The sequence below is a fragment of the Lepidochelys kempii genome, chromosome 11 (assembly GCF_965140285.1).
Source record: "Lepidochelys kempii isolate rLepKem1 chromosome 11, rLepKem1.hap1, whole genome shotgun sequence".
Taxonomy (NCBI): domain Eukaryota; kingdom Metazoa; phylum Chordata; order Testudines; family Cheloniidae; genus Lepidochelys; species Lepidochelys kempii.
Window position 1 is genome coordinate 81185689 of NC_136390.1, and position 7526 is coordinate 81193214.

Genomic DNA, 7526 nt, shown 5'->3' on the forward strand with positions numbered 1-7526 from the left:
TACTAAAAATATCCCTGACAAAATCTTAGCCTTACCCATGGTTAAGTAGGTGAGGGGAGGGGGGAAAGGTGTTACTTGTAGAGACCCAGAGATACAGGCATTAGGGACAGCTGGCTGCCTGGGGCCCCATGCCCATGGAGTGTCCCAGAAGACAATGGCCATTCCAATTGTCTGGACATTTGGCACCAAACAATAAATGACCATGGACGGCCCACCCTCCATGGGAAGCCAGCCAAGTGTGCCCAGCTGGAGGACAAAGGACTAGGCTGGGGTTCTAAGTGTGGACAGCTGGAGGCAGGAGAGGAGCTTGTGGGCTCGGACGACAGAGGGGACAGAGGGCTCTGGGACTGACCCAGATGGACCTTTCCCTTCTCTGTCTTCACTAAGCACTGTCTGCGTTGTGTTCCAGACATGTCAAAAAACAGGGAGAGTCAATTATTTTTTATAAAGGTCCAAATTTCTTGGTCAAGGCATAGTCAAGGTCCAGATTTCAGAGAAAATAATAAAAAATGATAACAATCTTGATCATAATAAAATAATAAAAAGATTTCAGGATCTGCTGGAAAGCAGCTGGTGGTCCAGACTTGGCCCACGGTCTGCCTGTTGACTGCCCCTGTAATAACCCCCCCTGCTTTTACAGTGCAGGTTGAGAGTCACTCCAGGGTAAGGAAGTGGGGGTACATGGCTCCCTGGGGGCCTGCAAGTCTCCCTTGGGTGTCCAACTCAGGTGGACTTGCTGATGTGAAGCAGGGGTGTTGAAGGCTCTGAGATTCAGAGTCAGGAGGCGGTGAAGCCAAGTGACTTTCCTCATTGGAAAAAGTGTGACCTTAAGGGGGTTGCCACACTAAAGAGCTCCTCCCAGGGACTGTTCAAGAGCACCAGACCTATGGCAGGGAAACAGCCTGGAGATGATGGTGCTGGGCCGGAGCGGGCCAGGCCCAGCAGCTCTGCCGGGGAGCTACCTTGGAGCTGAGGTCACTTTTTCAGAGGGTTGGAGAAGGGGGACCTGCTCCCACAGCCTCACTCTGCTCAGTGACGATGTTATCGCTGGGCCCAAACCAGTGACCCCAAACCAGCCCCCAGAGCCATTGTTTGTTTGCAGGAGCAAATCCCGACCCGCCTGCAGCATCTGTGGGAGGAGACAGAAGAGCTCCTGGGCCTGAAATCCGACTGGGACAAGGAGAGGGAGAGGTTCCTGGTAGGTGCCCTGCCCTGCCCGGCCGCTTTGCACAGGGGTGTCAGCAACAGCAGCAGGGGGTCTCTGCGCTGCTTGGGGTCTGGGTCATTCAGAAGGTTAAAGGGTTTCCAGGGTCGCTACAGGGAGACAGGTCAGGGCCATTTTAACCAGTGCAGGGCAGACTCTGCTCTCAGGTACCTGGTGTACATCAGGAGTGAGCCCACCGAAGTCAGTGGGGTCAGGTCAGACTCCTCTGGGACCCTGCTGTTAGTTCCCACTGGGGTCAATGGGTTTACACCAGGGTAGCTGGGAGCAGCCTCTGGCTCTGTCTCTCTAGCACGGGGGAGGGGGAAAGGGGGGGCGGAGGGAGAGGCCAGTAAAACACTGAATAGGCACAGATGTGGCAGGGGTCGGGCGGAGCAGGGGGAGACTTTTGCTGATCCCAGGGTTCGAGTGTCAGACGTCCCAGTGATGCCATTGGGCAGTTTGGGAAGCACCATTTGCCACGGCCTGGTCTGCACTTCACTCTGGTGCTGGGACAGTGGTGGGGACGGGCTGGGGGCTGGTGATTTTGGGTCACGTTTTTATACTAGCAAAAGCTCTCGTGTAGCCACGGTTACTCTGGCAAAGAGATGGAATGAAACGCTCTGGGGAGCCCGGACAAGGCTTTGTACCATTTCCCAAGACACCCGCTCTCCCCGGGTCCCTGCCCTGCCCCTGCGTCTCTCTGTGCACCCCAGAGGCAGACGGAAGTGGAGCGGCCGCTGGTGGTGTCCAAGTGCGAGGGGCTGCACCAGTTTCTGGCCGAACAGGAGCGCCTCCTCCTGGCCCGGCTGGGAGAGCTGGGCGAGGAGATTGGGAGGAGGAGGGAGGACAATGCCACCCACCTGGGTGAGGAGATTTCCCGGCTCAGCGCCCTGATCACGGAGCTGGAGGGGAAGCGTCAGCAGCCGGTGCTGGAATTGCTGCAGGTGAGACAGTGTCGGATGCACCCAGAGCCCAGTGCAGGGAGGGGACGGCCCCTGAGTCACTCGGGCTGACAGGGTAACTCAGTGCAGGGCGCACGGCCCGGGGCGTCTGCAGGGCCAGGGGCCCAGGGCTGCAGAGAGACAGGAGTTTGGGCTGTCGGGGAGGTGGGGGAGGCTGGTGAAAGGCTGTTCCAGCCCTGGGCTCAGCACAGAGGACCCGGCCGTCCCGTCCCTGCGGAACATCTGGTGTGAACGGGGCTCTGCTCCCTCTAGCACAGCCCTTCAGAGTCTCCACCCCACTGGGGGAGCAGCCTGTGGGGCCGGGCTGGGGGAGCAGAGTGACCCGTCTGGGGCAGGGGGCCGGCTGGGCCATGGCCACTGACTCTCTGCTCTGTCTCTCCTTCCCCTCTGGGGTGTCAGAAGTGCTGTGAGCAGATACACCCGGGCTCCGTCTGCCCCCACAGTCAGGGTATGTCTACACTATGGAATTAGGTCGAATTTATAGAAGCGGTGTTTTGGAAATCGGTTTTATATAGTAGAGTGTGTGCGTCCCCACAGAAAATGCTCTAAGTGCATTAAGTGCATTCACTCGGTGGAGTGCTTCCACAGGACCAAGGCAAGCGTCGACTTCTGGAGCGTTGCACTGTGGGTAGCTACCCCACAGTTCCCGCAGTCTCCGCTGCCCATTGGAATTCTGGGTTGAGATCCCAATGCCTGATGGGGCTAAAACATTGTCGCGGGTGGTTCTGGGCACATATCGTCAGGCCTCCGTTCCCTCCCTCCCTCCCTCCGTGAAAGGAAGGGCAGACAATGGTTTTGCGCCTTTTTTCGTGAGTTACCTGTGCAGACGCCATACCACGGCAAGCCTGGAGCCGCTCAGCTCACCGTCACCCTATGTCTCCTGGGTGCTGGCAGACGTGGTACTGCATTGCTACACAGCAGCAGCAACCCATTGCCTTGTGGCAGCGGACGGTGCAATAGGACTGGTAGCAGTCATCGTCATGTCCGAGGTGCTCCTGGTGGCCTGTGTGAGGTCGATCAGGAGCGCCTGGGCAGACATGGGCGCAGGGACTAAATTTGGAGTGACTTGATCCGGTCATTCTCTTTAGTCCTGCAGTCAGTCCTATAGAACCATCTTATGGTGAGCAGGCAAGCGATACGGATTGCTAGCAGTCCTATTGCATCATCTTCTGCCGGGCAGGCAAGCGATGAGGATGGCATGCAGTCCTATTGTACCATCTTCTGCCAAACAGCCATGAGAAGTGGATGGCATGCAGTCCTTCTGCACCGTCTGCTGCCAGCCAAAGATGTAAAAGATAGATGGAGTGGATCAAAACAAGAAATAAACCAGATTTGTTTTATACTCATTTGCAAACACCCCCCCCCAACCCGTCTAGGGGACTCATTCCTCTAGGTCACACTGCAGTCACTCACAGAGAAGGTGCAGCAAGGTAAATCTAGCCATGTATCAATCAGAGGCCAGACTAACCTCCTTGTTCCAATAAGAACAATAACTTAGGTGCACCATTTCTTATTGGAACCCTCCGTGAAGTCCTGCCTGAAATACTCCTTCATGTAAAGCCACCCCCTTTGTTGATTTTAGCTCCCTGAAGCCAACCCTGTAAGCCGTGTCCTCAGTCGCCCCTCCCTCCGTCAGAGCAACAGCAAACAATCATGCATCTGAGTTGAGAGTGCTGTCCAGAGCAGTCACAATGGAGCACTCTGGGATAGCTCCCGGAGGCCAATACCGTCGAATTGTGTCCACAGTACCCCAAATTCAACCCAGCAAGGCTGATTTAAGCGCTAATCCACTTGTCAGGGGTGGAGTAAGGAAATCAATTTTAAGAGCCCTTTAAGTCGAAATAAAGGGCTTCATCGTGTGGACAGGTGCAGGTTTACATCGATTTAAAGCTGCTAAATTCGACCTAAAGTCCTAGTGTTGACCAGGGCTCAGAGCCCAGGAAGCAGACCCAGCATCCCGACCGTGGGACGGTCTCACCCTCTGGATCCAGCCCCCCTCCATCCCCATAGCCCTGGGGCTGCTGCCGCTGTGTCTGTGTGACCCACCCTGGGAAGGGGAGTGCCCCACAGCTCTGGGCTGGAGAACCCTCCCTGGGACCAGGCTGGCTTGGGGGATCATTAATGGGGCTGAGAGCCTGTCACCCCGAGGGCCCAGCTGGGACCTGGCCCCAGCTCTGACATGGCGCAAAGCCTGTCCCGTGTGAGGGGGGCCCAAGGGCTTGTGGGGAAAGAGCTGAGTGTCCCAGCCCAGGCCCTCGTGGGGCAGTGTCCCGGTCCCAGAACCCCCACCCCACGGGGAGTGACCAGGCCCCTTGGAGGCTGAGAGGAGAAGCTGAGAAGAAGCTGGGCCTGGAGAATGAGCCCCTCTCTCATCCCCGGGAGAAGCCCCTCCAGGCCCTTGAAGGGAACGTGGGGCTGGGCCAGGTGTGAGGGGAGCTGGCCCTGCCTGGGCTGGGTTTTCTTTCTGGATGGAGAGAGGCCCCCAGTCTCCAGGCTGGCCCCGGCAGATCGTGCAGGCAGTAAATTCCCTGGGCAGCAGAGGTCACGGCCCCGTTAGCCCTGCCTGTGGCCCAGCTCCCACCCACTCCCCATCTGGCTCTGGGGGGCAGGAACTTAGAGCAAAGGAGGGGGAGGAATAAACACGCTCATGTCTCTGCAGGGATGAGAAGGCCATGTCTCCGCATCCGGTGCCCGAGTCCCCTGAGCTGGAAAAGAGAATCCGGGATTTCCCTCGAGAGAACAATCTCCAGGAGGCTGTGACGGGATTCCTGGGTAAGGGGCGCTGCTGGGGGTTTCTCTCATTGTATTTGAGCAGGGCAGGGGGAGGGATTTGGCCCAGCAGGTTGGGTTATTATCAGTTCCTGTGTGCCCCTATTACTGGTGGATCAGAGCTTCATTCAGAGCACTGTGACTGCCCAGCCCAGAGGGGCCCAGATCCTGGGAGAGCCCTTGGGGTCCCAGCTTCCCTGGCTGCTCAGAGCAGAGCCCAAAGGGGAAGATTTCAGGAGAGCAGATAATTCATAATCATGAATCTGTGCGCCCAGTGCTGTCTCCTGCTCTCTCCCTGGCTATCTGAGCGCAGGGGCGGGTGCTCTTGGTTAACAGGAGACGTTATCACGGATTCTCAGCCTCCCTGACTGACACCAGCTGAGCCTCAGGGCCCTAGTGTTTAAGCACTTTGGGCCACACTTTCAATGGTATTTAGGTGTCTGGTGGGAACCTCCAAAGCACCTAACTCCTATGGACTTGCCTAACCTGCTTCAGCCCTTTTGAAAATCCCATTCTCCAGGCTGTTTCCCTGCCATAGGTCTGGTGCTCTTGAACAGTCCCTGGGAGGAGCTCTTTAGTGTGGCAACCCCTTAAGGTCACACTTTTTCCAGTTTTCAGAGTAACAGCCGTGTTAGTCTGTATTCGTAAAAAGAAAAGGGGTACTTGTGGCACCTTAGAGACTAACCAATTTATTTGAGGATGAGCTTTCGTGAGCTACAGCTCACTTCATCAGATGCATACCGTGGAAACTGCAGCAGACTTTATATACACACAGAGAATATGAAACAATACCTCCTCCCACCCCACTGTCCTGCTGGTAATAGCTTATCTAAAGTGATCATCAAGTTGGGCCATTTCCAGCACAAATCCAGGTTCTCTCACCCCCTCCCCCCCCTCCCAAAAACCACACACACAAACTCACTCTCCTGCTGGTAATAGCTCATCCAAACTGACCACTCTCCAAGTTTAAATCCAAGTTAAACCAGAACATCTGGGGGGGAGGGGGATAGGAAAAAACTAGGGGAAATAGGCTACCTTGCATAATGACTTAGCCACTCCCAGTCTCTATTTAAGCCTAAATTAATAGTATCCAATTTGCAAATGAATTCCAATTCAGCAGTTTCTCGCTGGAGTCTGGATTTGAAGTTTTTTTGTTTTAAGATAGCGACCTTCATGTCTGTGATTGCGTGACCAGAGAGATTGAAGTGTTCTCCGACTGGTTTATGAATGTTATAATTCTTGACATCTGATTTGTGTCCATATATTCTTTTATGTAGAGGCTGTCCAGTTTGACCAATGTACATGGCAGAGGGGCCTTGCTGGCACATGATGGCATAGATCACATTGGTGGATGTGCAGGTGAACGAGCCTCTGATAGTGTGGCTGATGTGATTAGGCCGTGGGATGGTGTCCCCTGAATAGATATGTGGGCACAGTTGGCAACGGGCTTTGTTGCAAGGATAGGTTCCTGGGTTAGTGGTTCTGTTGTGTGGTATGTGGTTGTTGGTGAGTATTTGCTTCAGGTTGGGGGGCTGTCTGTAGGCAAGGACTGGCCTGTCTCCCAAGATTTGTGAGAGTGTTGGGTCATCCTTTAGGATAGGTTGTAGATCCTTAATAATGCGTTGGAGGGGTTTTAGTTGGGGGCTGAAGGTGACGGCTGGTGGCGTTCTGTTATTTTCTTTGTTCGGCCTGTCCTGTAATAGGTGACTTTTGGGTGCTCTTCTGGCTCTGTCAATCTGTTTCTTCACTTCCGCAGGTGGGTATTGTAGTTGTAAGAAGGCTTGATAGAGATCTTGTTGGTGTTTGTCTCTGTCTGAGGGGTTGGAGCAAATGCGGTTGTATCGCAGAGCTTGGCTGTGGACGATGGATCGTGTGGTGTGGTCAGGGTGAAAGCTGGAGGCATGCAGGTAGGAATAGCGGTCAGTAGGTTTCCAGTATAGGGTGGTGTTTATGTGACCATCGTTTATTAGCACAGTAGTGTCCAGGAAGTGGATCTTAATCGCGTCTCTGCTAAGGCTGCGTCTACACTCCCCCTTGTGTCGGTAGAACTTATGTGGCTCAGGGGTGTGAATAAGCCACCCCCCGAGTGACACAAGTTACACAGACCTAAGCGCCAGTGTGGACAGTGCTATGGTGCTGGGAGAGCTTCTCCTGCCAACATGGCTACGGCTGCTCGTTGAGGGTGGAGAGCTCCTTCCCGTCGGCTTCCAGCCGCTCCAGTAGAGACTGCCACTGGGGGCCACGTCACTCACAGCTGTGAGGGCCGAGCGGTTAAGGCGTTGGACTCGAAATCCATTCAGGTTTCCCTGTGCAGGTTCAAATCCTGCTCACAGCGAGGCCTGTGTTTTAGCCACACTTGCTCACCAGGGCAATACATCTCCACCGGCCCTGAGACGCTCTCCATACACTCCCCACCCCAGGTAAACCCTGTTCTGCTCCTTTCATGGGGATGCCTGGGATGGTGCCTCACGCTGTGTCCCTGCGGTCTCAGCTCCCGAGGCCTCTGCCCCTCACCCAGCGCCCCCCGGCTCAGCCCCACCCCTGGGTGCTGCTCCTCTCCAGAGCGTGGAAGGAGCTGAGCATGGGCAGCC

General features: G+C 55.3%; 1 non-coding gene across 1 annotated transcript; it reads left to right on the top strand.

Annotated features, from left to right (window-relative positions):
• Window positions 1-7188: 7188 nt before the first annotated feature.
• TRNAS-CGA (transfer RNA serine (anticodon CGA)) lies at window positions 7189-7270 on the top strand. Its single transcript has one exon. It is a non-coding gene; the product is annotated as a tRNA-Ser (tRNA).
• The last annotated feature ends 256 nt before the right edge of the window (window positions 7271-7526 follow it).